This window comes from Oncorhynchus mykiss, unplaced genomic scaffold (assembly GCF_013265735.2).
Source record: "Oncorhynchus mykiss isolate Arlee unplaced genomic scaffold, USDA_OmykA_1.1 un_scaffold_182, whole genome shotgun sequence".
Classification (NCBI taxonomy): domain Eukaryota; kingdom Metazoa; phylum Chordata; class Actinopteri; order Salmoniformes; family Salmonidae; genus Oncorhynchus; species Oncorhynchus mykiss.
The window spans coordinates 377,501-400,000 of record NW_023493672.1 but is presented as its reverse complement, the minus strand read 5'-3'; the positions used below and the strand labels follow the sequence as shown (position 1 = coordinate 400,000).

Below are 22,500 nucleotides of genomic sequence, written 5' to 3'. Positions count from 1 at the left end.
CACACGACTAAATATTAACTATAACTTCACCTCTCTGAGGACGTAGTAACGTCACACGACTAAATATAAACTATAACTTCACCTCTCTGAGGACTTAGTAACGTCACACGACTAAATATTAACTATAACTTCACCTCTCTGAGGACTTAGTAACGTCACACGACTAAATATTAACTATAACTTCACCTCTCTGAGGACGTAGTAACGTCACACGACTAAATATAAACTACAACTTCACCTCTCTGAGGACTTAGTAACGTCACACGACTAAATATAAACTATAACTTCACCTCTCTGAGGACTTAGTAACGTCACACGACTAAATATAAACTATAACTTCACCTCTCTGAGGACTTAGTAACGTCATACGACTAAATATTAACTATAACTTCACCTCTCTGAGGACTTAGTAACGTCATACGACTAAATATTAACTATAACTTCACCTCTCTGAGGTGTTGAAAAGATTGTGGTGGACTATATGAACACCACCCATTACTAAATCTAACTATAACCTAGTGGTGGACTATATAAACACCACCCATTACTAAATCTAACTATAACCTAGTGGTTACCTATATAAACACCACCCATTACTAAATCTAACTATAACCTAGTGGTTACCTATATAACCACCACCCATTACCAAATCTAACTACAACCTAGTGGTGGACTATATAAACACCACCCATTACTAAATCTAACTATAACCTAGTGGTTACCTATATAAACACCACCCATTACTAAATCTAACTATAACCTAGTGGTTACCTATATAAACACCACCCATTACTAAATCTAACTATAACCTAGTGGTGGACTATATAAACACCACCCATTACTAAATCTAACTATAACCTAGTGGTGGACTATATAAACACCACCCATTACTAAATCTAACTATAACCTAGTGGTGGACTATATAAACACCTCCCATTACTAAATCTAACTATAACCTAGTGGTGGACTATATAAACACCACCCATTACTAAATCTAACTATAACCTAGTGGTTACCTATATAAACACCACCCATTACTAAATCTAACTATAACCTAGTGGTGGACTATATAAACACCACCCATTACTAAATCTATCTATAACCTAGTGGTTACCTATATAAACACCACCCATTACTAAATCTAACTATAACCTAGTGGTTACCTATATAAACACCACCCATTACTAAATCTATCTATAACCTAGTGGTTACCTATATAAACACCACCCATTACTAAATCTAACTATAACCTAGTGGTTACCTATATAAACTCCACCTATTACTAAATCTAACTATAACCTAGTGGTTACCTATATAAACACCACCCATTACTAAATCTAACTACAACCTAGTGGTTACCTATATAAACACCACCCATTACTAAATCTATCTATAACCTAGTGGTTACCTATATAAACACCACCCATTACTAAATCTAACTATAACCTAGTGGTTACCTATATAAACACCACCCATTACTAAATCTAACTATAACCTAGTGGTTACCTATATAAACACCACCCATTACTAAATCTAACTATAACCTAGTGGTTACCTATATAAACACCACCCATTACTAAATCTAACTATAACCTAGTGGTTACCTATATAAACACCACCCATTACTAAATCTAACTATAACCTAGTGGTTACCTATATAAACACCACCCATTACTAAATCTAACTATAACCTAGTGGTTACCTATATAAACACCACCCATTACTAAATCTAACTATAACCTAGTGGTTACCTATATAAACACCACCCATTACTAAATCTATCTATAACCTAGTGGTTACCTATATAAACACCACCCATTACTAAATCTAACTATAACCTAGTGGTTACCTATATAAACACCACCCATTACTAAATCTAACTATAACCTAGTGGTGGACTATATAAACACCACCCATTACTAAATCTAACTATAACCTAGTGGTTACCTATATAAACACCACCCATTACTAAATCTAACTATAACCTAGTGGTTACCTATATAAACACCACCCATTACTAAATCTAACTATAACCTAGTGGTTACCTATATAAACACCACCCATTACTAAATCTAACTATAACCTAGTGGTGGACTATATAAACACCACCCATTACTAAATCTAACTATAACCTAGTGGTGGACTATATAAATACCACACATTACTAAATCTAACTATAACCTAGTGGTGGACTATATAAACACCACCCATTACTAAGTCTAACTATAACCTAGTGGTTACCTATATAAACACCACCCATTACTAAATCTAACTATAACCTAGTGGTGGACTATATCAACACCACCCATTACTAAATCTAACTATAACCTAGTGGTGGACTATATAAACACCACCCATTACTAAATCTAACTATAACCTAGTGGTGGACTATATAAACACCACCCATTACTAAATCTAACTATAACCTAGTGGTTACCTATATAAACACCACCCATTACTAAATCTATCTATAACCTAGTGGTTACCTATATAAACACCACCCATTACTAAATCTAACTATAACCTAGTGGTTACCTATATAAACACCACCCATTACTAAATCTAACTATAACCTAGTGGTTACCTATATAAACACCACCCATTACTAAATCTAACTATAACCTAGTGGTTACCTATATAAACACCACCCATTACTAAATCTAACTATAACCTAGTGGTTACCTATATAAACACCACCCATTACTAAATCTAACTATAACCTAGTGGTTACCTATATAAACACCACCCATTACTAAATCTAACTATAACCTAGTGGTTACCTATATAAACACCACCCATTACTAAATCTAACTATAACCTAGTGGTTACCTATATAAACACCACCCATTACTAAATCTAACTATAACCTAGTGGTTACCTATATAAACACCACCCATTACTAAATATAACTATAACCTCGTGGTTACCTATATAAACACCACCCATTACTAAATCTAACTATAACCTAGTGGTGGACTATATAAACACCACCCATTACTAAATCTAACTATAACCTAGTGGTGGACTATATAAACACCACCCATTACTAAATCTAACTATAACCTAGTGGTTACCTATATAAACACCACCCATTACTAAATCTATCTATAACCTAGTGGTTACCTATATAAACACCACCCATTACTAAATCTAACTATAACCTAGTGGTGGACTATATAAACACCACCCATTACTAAATCTAACTATAACCTAGTGGTTACCTATATAAACACCACCCATTACTAAATCTAACTATAACCTAGTGGTTACATATATAAACACCACCCATTACTAAATCTAACTATAACCTAGTGGTTACCTATATAAACACCACCCATTACTAAATCTAACTATAACCTAGTGGTTACCTATATAAACACCACCCATTACTAAATCTAACTATAACCTAGTGGTTACCTATATAAACACCACCCATTACTAAATCTAACTATAACCTAGTGGTTACCTATATAAACACCACCCATTACTAAATATAACTATAACCTAGTGGTTACCTATATAAACACCACCCATTACTAAATCTAACTATAACCTAGTGGTTACCTATATAAACACCACCCATTACTAAATCTAACTATAACCTAGTGGTTACCTATATAAACACCACCCATTACTAAATCTAACTATAACCTAGTGGTGGACTATATGAACACCACCCATTACTAAATCTAACTATAACCTAGTGGTGGACTATATAAACACCACCCATTACTAAATCTAACTATAACCTAGTGGTTACCTATATAAACACCACCCATTACTAAATCGAACTATAACCTAGTGGTGGACTATATAAACACCACCCATTACTAAATCTAACTATAACCTAGTGGTGGACTATATAAACACCACCCATTACTAAATCTAACTATAACCTAGTGGTGGACTATATAAACACCACCCATTACTAAATCTAACTATAACCTAGTGGTGGACTATATAAACACCACCCATTACTAAATCTAACTATAACCTAGTGGTTACCTATATAAACACCACCCATTACTAAATCTAACTATAACCTAGTGGTTACCTATATAAACACCACCCATTACTAAATCTAACTATAACCTAGTGGTTACCTATATAAACACCACCCATTACTAAATCTAACTATAACCTAGTGGTTACCTATATAAACACCACCCATTACTAAATCTATCTATAACCTAGTGGTGGATTATATAAACACCACCCATTACTAAATCTAACTATAACCTAGTGGTTACCTATATAAACACCACCCATTACTAAATCTAACTATAACCTAGTGGTTACCTATATAAACACCACCCATTACTAAATCTATCTATAACCTAGTGGTTACCTATATAAAGACCACCCATTACCAAATCTAACTATAACCTAGTGGTTACCTATATAAACACCACCCATTACTAAATCTAACTATAACCTAGTGGTTACCTATATAAACACCACCCATTACTAAATCTAACTATAACCTAGTGGTTACCTATATAAACACCACCCATTACTAAATCTAACTATAACCTAGTGGGGGACTATATAAACACCACCCATTACTAAATCTAACTATAACCTAGTGGTTACCTATATAAACACCACCCATTACTAAATCTAACTATAACCTAGTGGTTACCTATATAAAGACCACCCATTACCAAATCTAACTATAACCTAGTTGTTACCTATATAAAGACCACCCATTACCAAATCTAACTATAACCTAGTGGTTACCTATATAAACACCACCCATTACTAAATCTAACTATAACCTAGTGGTGACCTATATAAACACCACCCATTACTAAATCTAACTATAACCTAGTGGTTACCTATATAAACACCACCCATTACTAAATCTAACTATAACCTAGTGGTTACCTATATAAACACCACCCATTACTAAATCTAACTATAACCTAGTGGTTACCTATATAAACACCACCCATTACTAAATCTAACTATAACCTAGTGGTGGACTATATAAACACCACCCATTACTAAATCTAACTATAACCTAGTGGTTACCTATATAAACACCACCCATTACTAAATCTAACTATAACCTAGTGGTGGACTATATGAACACCACCCATTACTAAATCTAACTATAACCTAGTGGTGGACTATATAAACACCACCCATTACTAAATCTAACTATAACCTAGTGGTTACCTATATAGACACCACCCATTACTAAATCTAACTATAACCTAGTGGTGGACTATATAAACACCACCCATTACTAAATCTAACTATAACCTAGTGGTTACCTATATAAACACCATCCATTACTAAATCTAACTATAACCTAGTGGTTACCTATATAAACACCACCCATTACTAAATCTATCTATAACCTAGTGGTTACCTATATAAACACCACCCATTACTAAATCTAACTATAACCTAGTGGTTACCTATATAAACACCACCCATTACTAAATCTAACTATAACCTAGTGGGTACCTATATAAACACCACCCATTACTAAATCTAACTATAACCTAGTGGTTACCTATATAAACACCACCCATTACTAAATCTAACTATAACCTAGTGGTTACATATATAAACACCACCCATTACTAAATATATCTATAACCTAGTGGTTACCTATATAAACACCACCCATTACTAAATCTATATATAACCTAGTGGTTACCTATATAAACACCACCCATTACTAAATCTAACTATAACCTAGTGGTTACCTATATAAACACCACCCATTACTAAATCTATCTATAACCTAGTGGTTACCTATATAAACACCACCCATTACTAAATCTAACTATAACCTAGTGGTTACCTATATAAACACCACCCATTACTAAATCTAACTACAACCTAGTGGTGGACTATATAAACACCACCCATTACTAAATCTAACTATAACCTAGTGGTTACCTATATAAACACCACCCATTACTAAATCTAACTATAACCTAGTGGTGGACTATATAAACACCACCCATTACTAAATCTAACTATAACCTAGTGGTGACCTATATAAACACCACCCATTACTAAATCTAACTATAACCTAGTGGTTACCTATATATACACCACCCATTACTAAATCTAACTATAACCTAGTGGTTACCTATATATACACCACCCATTACTAAATCTAACTATAACCTAGTGGTTACCTATATAAACACCACCCATTACTAAATCTAACTATAACCTAGTGGTTACCTATATAACCACCACCCATTACTAAATCTAACTATAACCTAGTGGTGGACTATATAAACACCACCCATTACTAAATCTAACTATAACCTAGTGGTTACCTATATAAACACCACCCATTACTAAATCGAACTATAACCTAGTGGTGGACTATATAAACACCACCCATTACTAAATCTAATTATAACCTAGTGGTTACCTATATAAACACCACCCATTACTAAATCTAACTATAACCTAGTGGTTACCTATATAACACACCACCCATTACTAAGTCTAACTATAACCTAGTGGTGGACTATATAAACACCACCCATTACTAAATCTAACTATAACCTAGTGGTTACCTATATAAACACCACCCATTACTAAATCTAACTATAACCTAGTGGTTACCTATATAAACACCACCCATTACTAAATCTAACTATAACCTAGTGGTTACCTATATAAACACCACCCATTACTAAATCTAACTATAACCTAGTGGTTACCTATATAAACACCACCCATTACTAAATCTAACTATAACCTAGTGGTGGACTATATAAACACCACCCATTACTAAATCTAACTATAACCTAGTGGTTACCTATATAAACACCACCCATTACTAAATCTAACTATAACCTAGTGGTGGACTATATGAACACCACCCATTACTAAATCTAACTATAACCTAGTGGTGGACTATATAAACACCACCCATTACTAAATCTAACTATAACCTAGTGGTTACCTATATAGACACCACCCATTACTAAATCTAACTATAACCTAGTGGTGGACTATATAAACACCACCCATTACTAAATCTAACTATAACCTAGTGGTTACCTATATAAACACCATCCATTACTAAATCTAACTATAACCTAGTGGTTACCTATATAAACACCATCCATTACTAAATCTATCTATAACCTAGTGGTTACCTATATAAACACCACCCATTACTAAATCTAACTATAACCTAGTGGTTACCTATATAAACACCACCCATTACTAAATCTAACTATAACCTAGTGGTTACCTATATCAACACCACCCATTACTAAATCTAACTATAACCTAGTGGTTACCTATATAAACACCACCCATTACTAAATCTAACTATAACCTAGTGGTTACATATATAAACACCACCCATTACTAAATATATCTATAACCTAGTGGTTACCTATATAAACACCACCCATTACTAAATCTATATATAACCTAGTGGTTACCTATATAAACACCACCCATTACTAAATCTAACTATAACCTAGTGGTTACCTATATAAACACCACCCATTACTAAATCTATCTATAACCTAGTGGTTACCTATATAAACACCACCCATTACTAAATCTAACTATAACCTAGTGGTTACCTATATAAACACCACCCATTACTAAATCTAACTACAACCTAGTGGTGGACTATATAAACACCACCCATTACTAAATCTAACTATAACCTAGTGGTTACCTATATAAACACCACCCATTACTAAATCTAACTATAACCTAGTGGTGGACTATATAAACACAACCCATTACTAAATCTAACTATAACCTAGTGGTGACCTATATAAACACCACCTATTACTAAATCTAACTATAACCTAGTGGTTACCTATATATACACCACCCATTACTAAATCTAACTATAACCTAGTGGTTACCTATATATACACAACCCATTACTAAATCTAACTATAACCTAGTGGTTACCTATATAAACACCACCCATTACTAAATCTAACTATAACCTAGTGGTTACCTATATAACCACCACCCATTACTAAATCTAACTATAACCTAGTGGTGGACTATATAAACACCACCCATTACTAAATCTAACTATAACCTAGTGGTTACCTATATAAACACCACCCATTACTAAATCGAACTATAACCTAGTGGTGGACTATATAAACACCACCCATTACTAAATCTAATTATAACCTAGTGGTTACCTATATAAACACCACCCATTACTAAATCTAACTATAACCTAGTGGTTACCTATATAACACACCACCCATTACTAAGTCTAACTATAACCTAGTGGTTACCTATATATACACCACCCATTACTAAATCTAACTATAACCTAGTGGTGGACTATATAAACACCACCCATTACTAAATCTAACTATAACCTAGTGGTTACCTATATAAACACCACCCATTACTAAATCTAACTATAACCTAGTGGTGGACTATATAAACACCACCCATTACTAAATCTAACTATAACCTAGTGGTTACCTATATAAACACCACCCATTACTAAATCTAACTATAACCTAGTGGTTACCTATATAAACACCACCCATTACTAAATCTAACTATAACCTAGTGGTTACCTATATAAACACCACCCATTACTAAATCTAACTATAACCTAGTGGTTACCTATATAAACACCACCCATTACTAAATCTAACTATAACCTAGTGGTGGACTATATAAACACCACCCATTACTAAATCTAACTATAACCTAGTGGTGGACTATATAAACACCACCCATTACTAAATCTAACTATAACCTAGTGGTGGACTATATAAACACCACCCATTACTAAATCTAACTATAACCTAGTGGTGGACTATATAAACACCACCCATTACTAAATCTAACTATAACCTAGTGGTTACCTATATAAACACCACCCATTACTAAATCTAACTATAACCTAGTGGTTACCTATATAAACACCACCCATTACTAAATCTAACTATAACCTAGTGGTTACCTATATAAACACCACCCATTACTAAATCTAACTATAACCTAGTGGTTACCTATATAAACACCACCCATTACTAAATATATCTATAACCTAGTGGTGGATTATATAAACACCACCCATTACTAAATCTAACTATAACCTAGTGGTTACCTATATAAACACCACCCATTACTAAATCTAACTATAACCTAGTGGTTACCTATATAAACACCACCCATTACTAAATCTATCTATAACCTAGTGGTTACCTATATAAAGACCACCCATTACCAAATCTAACTATAACCTAGTGGTTACCTATATAAACACCACCCATTACTAAATCTAACTATAACCTAGTGGTTACCTATATAAACACCACCCATTACTAAATCTAACTATAACCTAGTGGTTACCTATATAAACACCACCCATTACTAAATCTAACTATAACCTAGTGGGGGACTATATAAACACCACCCATTACTAAATCTAACTATAACCTAGTGGTTACCTATATAAACACCACCCATTACTAAATCTAACTATAACCTAGTGGTTACCTATATAAAGACCACCCATTACCAAATCTAACTATAACCTAGTGGTTACCTATATAAAGACCACCCATTACCAAATCTAACTATAACCTAGTGGTTACCTATATAAACACCACCCATTACTAAATCTAACTATAACCTAGTGGTGACCTATATAAACACCACCCATTACTAAATCTAACTATAACCTAGTGGTTACCTATATAAACACCACCCATTACTAAATCTAACTATAACCTAGTGGTTACCTATATAAACACCACCCATTACTAAATCTAACTATAACCTAGTGGTTACCTATATAAACACCACCCATTACTAAATCTAACTATAACCTAGTGGTGGACTATATAAACACCACCCATTACTAAATCTAACTATAACCTAGTGGTTACCTATATAAACACCACCCATTACTAAATCTAACTATAACCTAGTGGTGGACTATATGAACACCACCCATTACTAAATCTAACTATAACCTAGTGGTGGACTATATAAACACCACCCATTACTAAATCTAACTATAACCTAGTGGTTACCTATATAGACACCACCCATTACTAAATCTAACTATAACCTAGTGGTGGACTATATAAACACCACCCATTACTAAATCTAACTATAACCTAGTGGTTACCTATATAAACACCATCCATTACTAAATCTAACTATAACCTAGTGGTTACCTATATAAACACCACCCATTACTAAATCTATCTATAACCTAGTGGTTACCTATATAAACACCACCCATTACTAAATCTAACTATAACCTAGTGGTTACCTATATAAACACCACCCATTACTAAATCTAACTATAACCTAGTGGTTACCTATATAAACACCACCCATTACTAAATCTAACTATAACCTAGTGGTTACCTATATAAACACCACCCATTACTAAATCTAACTATAACCTAGTGGTTACATATATAAACACCACCCATTACTAAATATATCTATAACCTAGTGGTTACCTATATAAACACCACCCATTACTAAATCTATATATAACCTAGTGGTTACCTATATAAACACCACCCATTACTAAATCTAACTATAACCTAGTGGTTACCTATATAAACACCACCCATTACTAAATCTATCTATAACCTAGTGGTTACCTATATAAACACCACCCATTACTAAATCTAACTATAACCTAGTGGTTACCTATATAAACACCACCCATTACTAAATCTAACTACAACCTATTGGTGGACTATATAAACACCATCCATTACTAAATCTAACTATAACCTAGTGGTTACCTATATAAACACCACCCATTACTAAATCTAACTATAACCTAGTGGTGGACTATATAAACACCACCCATTACTAAATCTAACTATAACCTAGTGGTGACCTATATAAACACCACCCATTACTAAATCTAACTATAACCTAGTGGTTACCTATATATACACCACCCATTACTAAATCTAACTATAACCTAGTGGTTACCTATATATACACCACCCATTACTAAATCTAACTATAACCTAGTGGTTACCTATATATACACCACCCATTACTAAATCTAACTATAACCTAGTGGTTACCTATATAAACACCACCCATTACTAAATCTAACTATAACCTAGTGGTTACCTATATAACCACCACCCATTACTAAATCTAACTATAACCTAGTGGTGGACTATATAAACACCACCCATTACTAAATCTAACTATAACCTAGTGGTTACCTATATAAACACCACCCATTACTAAATCGAACTATAACCTAGTGGTGGACTATATAAACACCACCCATTACTAAATCTAATTATAACCTAGTGGTTACCTATATAAACACCACCCATTACTAAATCTAACTATAACCTAGTGGTTACCTATATAACACACCACCCATTACTAAGTCTAACTATAACCTAGTGGTGGACTATATAAACACCACCCATTACTAAATCTAACTATAACCTAGTGGTTACCTATATAAACACCACCCATTACTAAATCTAACTATAACCTAGTGGTTACCTATATAAACACCACCCATTACTAAATCTAACTATAACCTAGTGGTTACCTATATAAACACCACCCATTACTAAATCTAACTATAACCTAGTGGTTACCTATATAAACACCACCCATTACTAAATCTAACTATAACCTAGTGGTGAACTATATAAATACCACCCATTACTAAATCTAACTATAACCTAGTGGTTACCTATATAAACACCACCCATTACTAAATCTAACTATAACCTAGTGGTGGACTATATGAACACCACCCATTACTAAATCTAACTATAACCTAGTGGTGGACTATATAAACACCACCCATTACTAAATCTAACTATAACCTAGTGGTTACCTATATAGACACCACCCATTACTAAATCTAACTATAACCTAGTGGTGGACTATATAAACACCACCCATTACTAAATCTAACTATAACCTAGTGGTTACCTATATAAACACCATCCATTACTAAATCTAACTATAACCTAGTGGTTACCTATATAAACACCATCCATTACTAAATCTATCTATAACCTAGTGGTTACCTATATAAACACCACCCATTACTAAATCTAACTATAACCTAGTGGTTACCTATATAAATACCACCCATTACTAAATCTAACTATAACCTAGTGGTTACCTATATCAACACCACCCATTACTAAATCTAACTATAACCTAGTGGTTACCTATATAAACACCACCCATTACTAAATCTAACTATAACCTAGTGGTTACATATATAAACACCACCCATTACTAAATATATCTATAACCTAGTGGTTACCTATATAAACACCACCCATTACTAAATCTATATATAACCTAGTGGTTACCTATATAAACACCACCCATTACTAAATCTAACTATAACCTAGTGGTTACCTATATAAACACCACCCATTACTAAATCTATCTATAACCTAGTGGTTACCTATATAAACACCACCCATTACTAAATCTAACTATAACCTAGTGGTTACCTATATAAACACCACCCATTACTAAATCTAACTACAACCTAGTGGTGGACTATATAAACACCACCCATTACTAAATCTAACTATAACCTAGTGGTTACCTATATAAACACCACCCATTACTAAATCTAACTATAACCTAGTGGTGGACTATATAAACACCACCCATTACTAAATCTAACTATAACCTAGTGGTGACCTATATAAACACCACCCATTACTAAATCTAACTATAACCTAGTGGTTACCTATATATACACCACCCATTACTAAATCTAACTATAACCTAGTGGTTACCTATATATACACCACCCATTACTAAATCTAACTATAACCTAGTGGTTACCTATATAAACACCACCCATTACTAAATCTAACTATAACCTAGTGGTTACCTATATAACCACCACCCATTACTAAATCTAACTATAACCTAGTGGTGGACTATATAAACACCACCCATTACTAAATCTAACTATAACCTAGTGGTTACCTATATAAACACCACCCATTACTAAATCGAACTATAACCTAGTGGTGGACTATATAAACACCACCCATTACTAAATCTAATTATAACCTAGTGGTTACCTATATAAACACCACCCATTACTAAATCTAACTATAACCTAGTGGTGGACTATATAAACACCACCCATTACTAAATCTAACTATAACCTAGTGGTGGACTATATAAACACCACCCATTACTAAATCTAACTATAACCTAGTGGTGGACTATATAAACACCACCCATTACTAAATCTAACTATAACCTAGTGGTGGACTATATAAACACCACCCATTACTAAATCTAACTATAACCTAGTGGTTACCTATATAAACACCACCCATTACTAAATCTATCTATAACCTAGTGGTTACCTATATATGCACCACCCATTACTAAATCTAACTATAACCTAGTGGTGGACTATATAAACACCACCCATTACTAAATCTAACTATAACCTAGTGGTTACCTATATAAACACCACCCATTACTAAATCTAACTATAACCTAGTGGTTACCTATATAAACACCACCCATTACTAAATCTAACTATAACCTAGATGTTACCTATATAACCACCACCCATTACTAAATCTAACTATAACCTAGTGGTGGACTATATAAACACCACCCATTACTAAATCTAACTATAACCTAGTGGTTACCTATATAAACACCACCCATTACTAAATCGAACTATAACCTAGTGGTGGACTATATAAACACCACCCATTACTAAATCTAATTATAACCTAGTGGTTACCTATATAAACACCACCCATTACTAAATCTAACTATAACCTAGTGGTTACCTATATAACACACCACCCATTACTAAGTCTAACTATAACCTAGTGGTTACCTATATATACACCACCCATTACTAAATCTAACTATAACCTAGTGGTGGACTATATAAACACCACCCATTACTAAATCTAACTATAACCTAGTGGTTACCTATATAAACACCACCCATTACTAAATCTAACTATAACCTAGTGGTGGACTATATAAACACCACCCATTACTAAATCTAACTATAACCTAGTGGTGGACTATATAAACACCACCCATTACTAAATCTAACTATAACCTAGTGGTGGACTATATAAACACCACCCATTACTAAATCTAACTATAACCTAGTGGTGGACTATATAAACACCACCCATTACTAAATCTAACTATAACCTAGTGGTGGACTATATAAACACCACCCATTACTAAATCTAACTATAACCTAGTGGTTACCTATATAAACACCACCCATTACTAAATCTATCTATAACCTAGTGGTTACCTATATATGCACCACCCATTACTAAATCTAACTATAACCTAGTGGTGGACTATATAAACACCACCCATTACTAAATCTAACTATAACCTAGTGGTGGACTATATAAACACCACCCATTACTAAATCTAACTATAACCTAGTGGTTACCTATATAAACACCACCCATTACTAAATCTATCTATAACCTAGTGGTTACCTATATATGCACCACCCATTACTAAATCTAACTATAACCTAGTGGTGGACTATATAAACACCACCCATTACTAAATCTAACTATAACCTAGTGGTTACCTATATAAACACCATCCATTACTAAATCTAACTATAACCTAGTGGTTACCTATATAAACACCACCCATTACTAAATCTAACTATAACCTAGTGGTTACCTATATAAACACCACCCATTACTAAATCTAACTATAACCTAGTGGTTACCTATATAAACACCATCCATTACTAAATCTAACTATAACCTAGTGGTTACCTATATAAACACCACCCATTACTAAATCTATCTATAACCTAGTGGTTACCTATATAAACACCACCCATTACTAAATCTAACTATAACCTAGTGGTTACCTATATAAACACCACCCATTACTAAATCTAACTATAACCTAGTGGTTACCTATATAAACACCACCCATTACTAAATCTAACTATAACCTAGTGGTTACCTATATAAACACCACCCATTACTAAATCTAACTATAACCTAGTGGTTACATATATAAACACCACCCATTACTAAATATATCTATAACCTAGTGGTTACCTATATAAACACCACCCATTACTAAATCTATATATAACCTAGTGGTTACCTATATAAACACCACCCATTACTAAATCTAACTATAACCTAGTGGTTACCTATATAAACACCACCCATTACTAAATCTATCTATAACCTAGTGGTTACCTATATAAACACCACCCATTACTAAATCTAACTATAACCTAGTGGTTACCTATATAAACACCACCCATTACTAAATCTAACTACAACCTAGTGGTGGACTATATAAACACCACCCATTACTAAATCTAACTATAACCTAGTGGTTACCTATATAAACACCACCCATTACTAAATCTAACTATAACCTAGTGGTGGACTATATAAACACCACCCATTACTAAATCTAACTATAACCTAGTGGTGACCTATATAAACACCACCCATTACTAAATCTAACTATAACCTAGTGGTTACCTATATATACACCACCCATTACTAAATCTAACTATAACCTAGTGGTTACCTATATAAACACCACCCATTACTAAATCTAACTATAACCTAGTGGTTACCTATATAACCACCACCCATTACTAAATCTAACTATAACCTAGTGGTGGACTATATAAACACCACCCATTACTAAATCTAACTATAACCTAGTGGTTACCTATATAAACACCACCCATTACTAAATCGAACTATAACCTAGTGGTGGACTATATAAACACCACCCATTACTAAATCTAATTATAACCTAGTGGTTACCTATATAAACACCACCCATTACTAAATCTAACTATAACCTAGTGGTTACCTATATAACACACCACCCATTACTAAGTCTAACTATAACCTAGTGGTTACCTATATATACACCACCCATTACTAAATCTAACTATAACCTAGTGGTGGACTATATAAACACCACCCATTACTAAATCTAACTATAACCTAGTGGTTGCCTATATAAACACCACCCATTACTAAATCTAACTATAACCTAGTGGTGGACTATATAAACACCACCCATTACTAAATCTAACTATAACCTAGTGGTGGACTATATAAACACCACCCATTACTAAATCTAACTATAACCTAGTGGTGGACTATATAAACACCACCCATTACTAAATCTAACTATAACCTAGTGGTGGACTATATAAACACCACCCATTACTAAATCTAACTATAACCTAGTGGTTACCTATATAAACACCACCCATTACTAAATCTATCTATAACCTAGTGGTTACCTATATATGCACCACCCATTACTAAATCTAACTATAACCTAGTGGTGGACTATATAAACACCACCCATTACTAAATCTAACTATAACCTAGTGGTTACCTATATAAACACCATCCATTACTAAATCTAACTATAACCTAGTGGTTACCTATATAAACACCACCCATTACTAAATCTAACTATAACCTAGTGGTTACCTATATAAACACCACCCATTACTAAATCTAACTATAACCTAGTGGTTACCTATATAAACACCACCCATTACTAAATCTAACTATAACCTAGTGGTTACCTATATAAACACCACCCATTACTAAATCTAACTATAACCTAGTGGTTACCTATATAAACACCACCCATTACTAAATATAACTATAACCTAGTGGTTACCTATATAAACACCACCCATTACTAAATATAACTATAACCTAGCCGTGGGCTACAGTACCAGTCTAAAGCTTGGACACACTGACTCATTCAAGGGTTTTTACTTTATTTTCAGTATGTTCTACATTGTAGAATAATAGTGAAGACATCAGAACTATGAATAAACACATATGGAATCATGTAGTAACCCCCCCCCCCCCCCCCCCAAAAAAAAAAAAAACGTATTAAACAAATCAAAATATATTTTATATTTGAGATTCTTCAAAGTAGCCTTTTGCCTTGACGGCAACTTTTCACACTCTTGACATTCTCTCAACCATCTTCATGAGGAATGCTTTTCCAACGGTCTTGAATCAGTTCCCACATATGCTTAGCACTCGTTGGCTGCCTGGGAGAATGCCAAGAGTGTGCCCCAAGTGAAAACGTTTGGTCAACCCAGGTCTAAAGGTCCAACTCCTTTATAAAATATAATGAATGTTCTCTGTGGTTGGATTTGACTAGAGTGGTGTAATACACGATACCACCACCAGATGGCAGCATTGCAACACTAACCGTAGAACCATCACGTCTCTCACAAGTCGTCTTGAAGGATTTTCCAGCAATCCTGGTTGGAGGATTCTGTATTCCCTCATTATTCCCTCATTATTCCCTCATTATTCCCTCATTATTCCCTCATTATTCCCTCCTTATTCCCTCATTATTCCCTCATTATTCCCTCATTATTCCCTCCTTATTCCCTCATTATTCCCTCATTATTCCCTCATTATTCCCTCCTTATTCCCTCATTATTCCCTCATTATTCCCTCATTATTCCCTCATTATTCCCTCATTTTTCCCTCATTATTCCCTCATTATTCCAGGAATTTTCCCACAAGGATTTTTTGAGAAAACTTGGACGAGAGTTTACCAGCCTTATGCAACCTTACTCACAAACTAGACGAGATACAGGCACACATATACAAACTACTCTATCAGGACACCTGGTTGTCTTCAATTTAACTTCACATAATCTTGTTCTGGCTCGGGCCAGATTGAATCTTCAGTGTGGCCTCTCTACTCAAATAAAGGACAGGTGACGTGTCATAAGAAATTGTACTGATATTCTCTCTCTCTCTTTCTGTTCAGCTCTTTCTCTTCTCTGTCTGAGGTTAGAACATGGACCATGGAAGAAGGTAAGATCTCTGCATTTTTTCTCTGCTGGCGGCGTGTGTGTGTGTGTGTGTGTGTGTGTGTGTGTGTGTGTGTGTGTGTGTGTGTGTGTGTGTGTGTGTGTGTGTGTGTGTGTGTGTGTGTGTGTGTGTGTGTGTGTGTGTGTGTGTGTGTGTGTGTGTGCGTGCGTGTGTGTGTGATCAATGCCCTCTGGGGGAAAAACTTCATATGAATCCACCTATACACCTGGGCACAAACTCACCCTGCTATTAACACAGTAATGACATGGAGTTATTGTGGCTCTGCGTTAGATGTCTGTCTGCATGTACATACAGTACCTTAGTACAGAGCTGTTCAACTCCGACCCTACAACGTTCTGAGTACTGCTGGGGTTTCTGTTCTACCTGATTATTAATCACAGGTCTAAATCAGTCTCTGATTAGAATATGAAGAATGAAAGAATCAACAGACCTGGTTTAGAGGTCCAGTTTTATATCTGGTTTAGAGGTTCAGTTTTATATCTGGTGTAGAGGTCCAGTATTATATCTGGTGTAGAGGTCCAGTATTATATCTGGTTTAGAGGTTCAGTTTTATATCTGGTTTAGAGGTCCAGTTTTATATCTGGTTTAGAGGTTCAGTTTTGTATCTGGTTTAGAGGTCCAGTTTTATATCTGGTGTAGAGGTCCAGTTTTATATCTGGTTTAGAGGTCCAGTTTTATATCTGGTTTAGAGGTCCAGTTTTATATCTGGTGTAGAGGTCCAGTTTTATATCTGGTTTAGAGGTCCAGTTTTATATCTGGTTTAGAGGTCCAGTTTTATATCTAGTGTGGAGGTCCAGTTTTGTATCTGGTTTAGAGGTCCAGTTTTATATCTGGTGTGGAGGTCCAATGAGGAGGAGGGATGAGGAGGAGAGATGAGGAGGAGAGATGAGGAGAGGAGGTGGAGATATGAGGTGGAGATATGAGGAGGAGAGATGAGGAGGAGAGATGAGGAGGAGAGATGAGGAGAGGAGGTGGAGAGATGAGGAGGAGAGATTAGGAGGAGAGATGAGGAGAGGAGGTGGAGAGATGAGGAGGAGAGATGAGGAGAGGAGGTGGAGAGATGAGGAGAGGAGAGGAGGTAGAGAGGTGAGGAGAAGTGATGAGGAGGAGAGATGAGGAGAGGGAAGGGAGAAGAGATGAGGAGGAGAGATGAGGAGGAGAGATGAGGAGAGGGAAGGGAGGAGAGGGAAGGGAGAAGAGATGGGGAGAGGGAAGGGAGAAGAGATGAGGAGAGGGAAGGGAGGAGAGATGAGGAGAGGGAAGGGAGAAGAGATGAGGAGGAGAGATGAGGAGGAGAGATGAGGAGAGGGAAGGGAGAAGAGATGGGGAGAGGGAAGGGAGAAGAGATGAGGAGAGGGAAGGGAGGAGAGATGAGGAGAGGGAAGGGAGAAGAGATGAGGAGGAGAGATGAGGAGGAGAGATGAGGAGAGGGAAGGGAGAAGAGATGAGGAGAGGGAAGGGAGAAGAGATGAGGAGAGGGAAGGGAGAAGAGATGAGGAGAGGGAAGGGAGAAGAGATGAGGAGAGGGAAGGGAGAAGAGATGAGGAGAGGGAAGGGAGAAGAGATGAGGAGAGGGAAGGGAGAAGAGATGAGGAGAGGGAAGGGAGAAGAGATGAGGAGAGGGAAGGGAGAAGAGATGAGGAGGAGAGGGAAGGGAGAAGAGATGAGGAGAGGGAAGGGAGAAGAGATGAGGAGAGGGAAGGGAGAAGAGATGAGGAGAGGGAAGGGAGAAGAGATGAGGAGAGGGAAGGGAGAAGAGATGAGGAGAGGGAAGGGAGAAGAGATGAGGAGAGGGAAGGGAGAAGAGATGAGGAGAGGGAAGGGAGAAGAGATGAGGAGAGGGAAGGGAGAAGAGATGAGGAGGAGAGGGAAGGGAGAAGAGATGAGGAGGAGAGGGAAGGGAGAAGAGATGAGGAGGAGAGGGAAGGGAGAAGAGATGAGGAGAGGGAAGGGAGAAGAGATGAGGAGAGGGAAGGGAGAAGAGATGAGGAGAGGGAAGGGAGAAGAGATGAGGAGAGGGAAGGGAGAAGAGATGAGGAGAGGGAAGGGAGAAGAGATGAGGAGGAGAGGGAAGGGAGAAGAGATGAGGAGGAGAGGGAAGGGAGAAGAGATGAGGAGGAGAGGGAAGGGAGAAGAGATGAGGAGGAGAGATGAGGAGAGGGAAGGGAGAAGAGATGAGGAGGAGAGATGAGGAGAGGGAAGGGAGAAGAGATGAGGAGGAGAGATGAGGAGAGGGAAGGGAGAAGAGATGAGGAGGAGAGATGAGGAGAGGGAAGGGAGAAGAGATGAGGAGGAGAGATGAGGAGAGGGAAGGGAGAAGAGATGAGGAGGAGAGATGAGGAGAGGGAAGGGAGAAGAGATGAGGAGGAGAGATGAGGAGAGGGAAGGGAGAAGAGATGAGGAGGAGAGATGAGGAGAGGGAAGGGAGAAGAGATGAGGAGAGGGAAGGGAGAAGAGATGAGGAGAGGGAAGGGAGAAGAGATGAGGAGAGGGAAGGGAGAAGAGATGAGGAGAGGGAAGGGAGAAGAGATGAGGAGAGGGAAGGGAGAAGAGATGAGGAGAGGGAAGGGAGAAGAGATGAGGAGAGGGAAGGGAGAAGAGATGAGGAGAGGGAAGGGAGAAGAGATGAGGAGAGGGAAGGGAGAAGAGATGAGGAGGAGAGATGAGCAAGTGGAATAGGAAATGAAGTGCTTGTGCCTCAGGGCGTGTGTGTGTGTGTGTGTGTGTGTGTGTGTGTGTGTGTGTGTGTGTGTGTGTGTGTGTGTGTGTGTGTGTGTGTGTGTGTGTGTGTGTGTGTGTGTGTGTGTGTGTGTGTGTGTGTGTGTGTGTGTGTGTGTGTGTGTGTGTGTGTGTGTGTGTGTGTGTGTGTGTGTAACACTTGAAGTCAGACAGAGTGAGATGAGAAGAGGTACTCACTCAGTGTAATTGGGGATTTGATTAAGATAACACAACACAAAGACACACAGCCACACAGGCAGTTTAATTAAATATTATTTAGATTGATATCTGCTAGGGTAAAGGCCTTAGACCCTCCCTATCTCTCTCACACACACACACACACACACACACACACACACACACACACACACACACACACACACACACACACACACACACACAAACACAGACACACACACACCACTTAATCACATACACACGAACACACAGTATGAAGGGGCACTGATTTCTCTAGAGCTCCTGGATTATGAGAGAGAGACAGTGAAGCTACAGTTTCAAATGAAAGGCTTCCCAGAGATGACAGGGAACAGACACGCATACACACAGGCACAGAGACTAGTCATTAGATAGAGAGAGAGAGACAGAGAGAGAGGGAGAGAGAGAGAGAAAACAAAAATTTCTTCACACATGGTCGTGGGGTGAGACAGGGATGCAGCTTAAGCCCCACCCTCTTCAACATATATATCAACGAATTGGCGCGGGCACTAGAAAAGTCTGCAGCACCCGGCCTCACCCTACTAGAATCCGAAGTCAAATGTCTACTGTTTGCTGATGATCTGGTGCTTCTGTCACCAACCAAGGAGGGCCTACAGCAGCACCTAGATCTTATGCACAGATTCTGTCAGACCTGGGCCCTGGCAGTAAATCTCAGTAAGACCAAAATAATGGTGTTCCAAAAAAGGTCCAGTCACTAGAACCACAAATACAAATTCCATCTAGACACTGTTGCCCTAGAGCACACAAAAAACTATACATACCTTGGCCTAAACATCAGCGCCACAGGTAACTTCCACAAAGCTGTGAACGATCTGAGAGACAAGGCAAGAAGGGCCTTCGATGCCATCAAAAGGAACATACATTTCAACATACCAATTAGGATTTGGCTAAAAATACTTGAATCAGTCATAGAGCCCATTGCCCTTTATGGTTGTGAGGTCTGGGGTCCGCTCACCAACCAAGACTTCACAAAATGGGACAAACACCAAATTGAGACTCTGCATGCAGAATTCTGCAAAAATATCCTCCGTGTACAACGTAAAACACCAAATAATGCATGCAGAGCAGAATTAGGCCGATACCCACTAATTATCAAAATCCAGAAAAGAGCCGTTAAATTCTACAACCACCTAAAAGGAAGCGATTCCCAAACCTTCCATAACAAAGCCATCACCTACAGAGAGATGAACCTGGAGAAGAGTCCCCTAAACAAGCTGGTCCTGGGGCTCTGTTCACAAACACAAACACACCCTACAGAGCCCCAGGACAACAGCACAATTAGACCCAACCAAATCATGAGAAAACAAAAAGATAATTACGTGACACATTGGAAAGAATTTACAAAAAAACAGAGCAAACTAGAATGCTATTTGGCCCTACACAGAGAGTACACAGCGGCAGAATACCTGACCACTGTGACTGACCCAAAATTAAGGAAAGCTTTGACTATTTACAGACTCAATGAGCAAAGCCTTGCTATTGAGAAAGGCCGCCGTAGGCAGACATGGCTCTCAAGAGAAGACAAGCTATGTGCTCACTGCCCACAAAATGAGGTGGAAACTGAGCTGCACTTCCTAACCTCCTGCCCAATGTATGACGAAATTCCACAGTGTGACATCACAGCAGCAAGATTTGTGACCTGTTGCCACGAGAAAAG

General features: G+C 36.8%; 1 protein-coding gene across 1 annotated transcript in view; it reads left to right on the top strand.

Annotated features, from left to right (window-relative positions):
* LOC110519864 (receptor-type tyrosine-protein phosphatase delta-like) overlaps nucleotides 1-22,500 on the top strand; it is a 279,764-nt gene that overhangs the window by 3,161 nt on the left and 254,103 nt on the right. The window contains exon 2 of the mRNA XM_036972586.1: nucleotides 17,824-17,870. The gene's annotated coding sequence lies outside the window, so the exon portion shown is untranslated. The remainder of the gene's footprint in view (nucleotides 1-17,823; nucleotides 17,871-22,500) is intronic.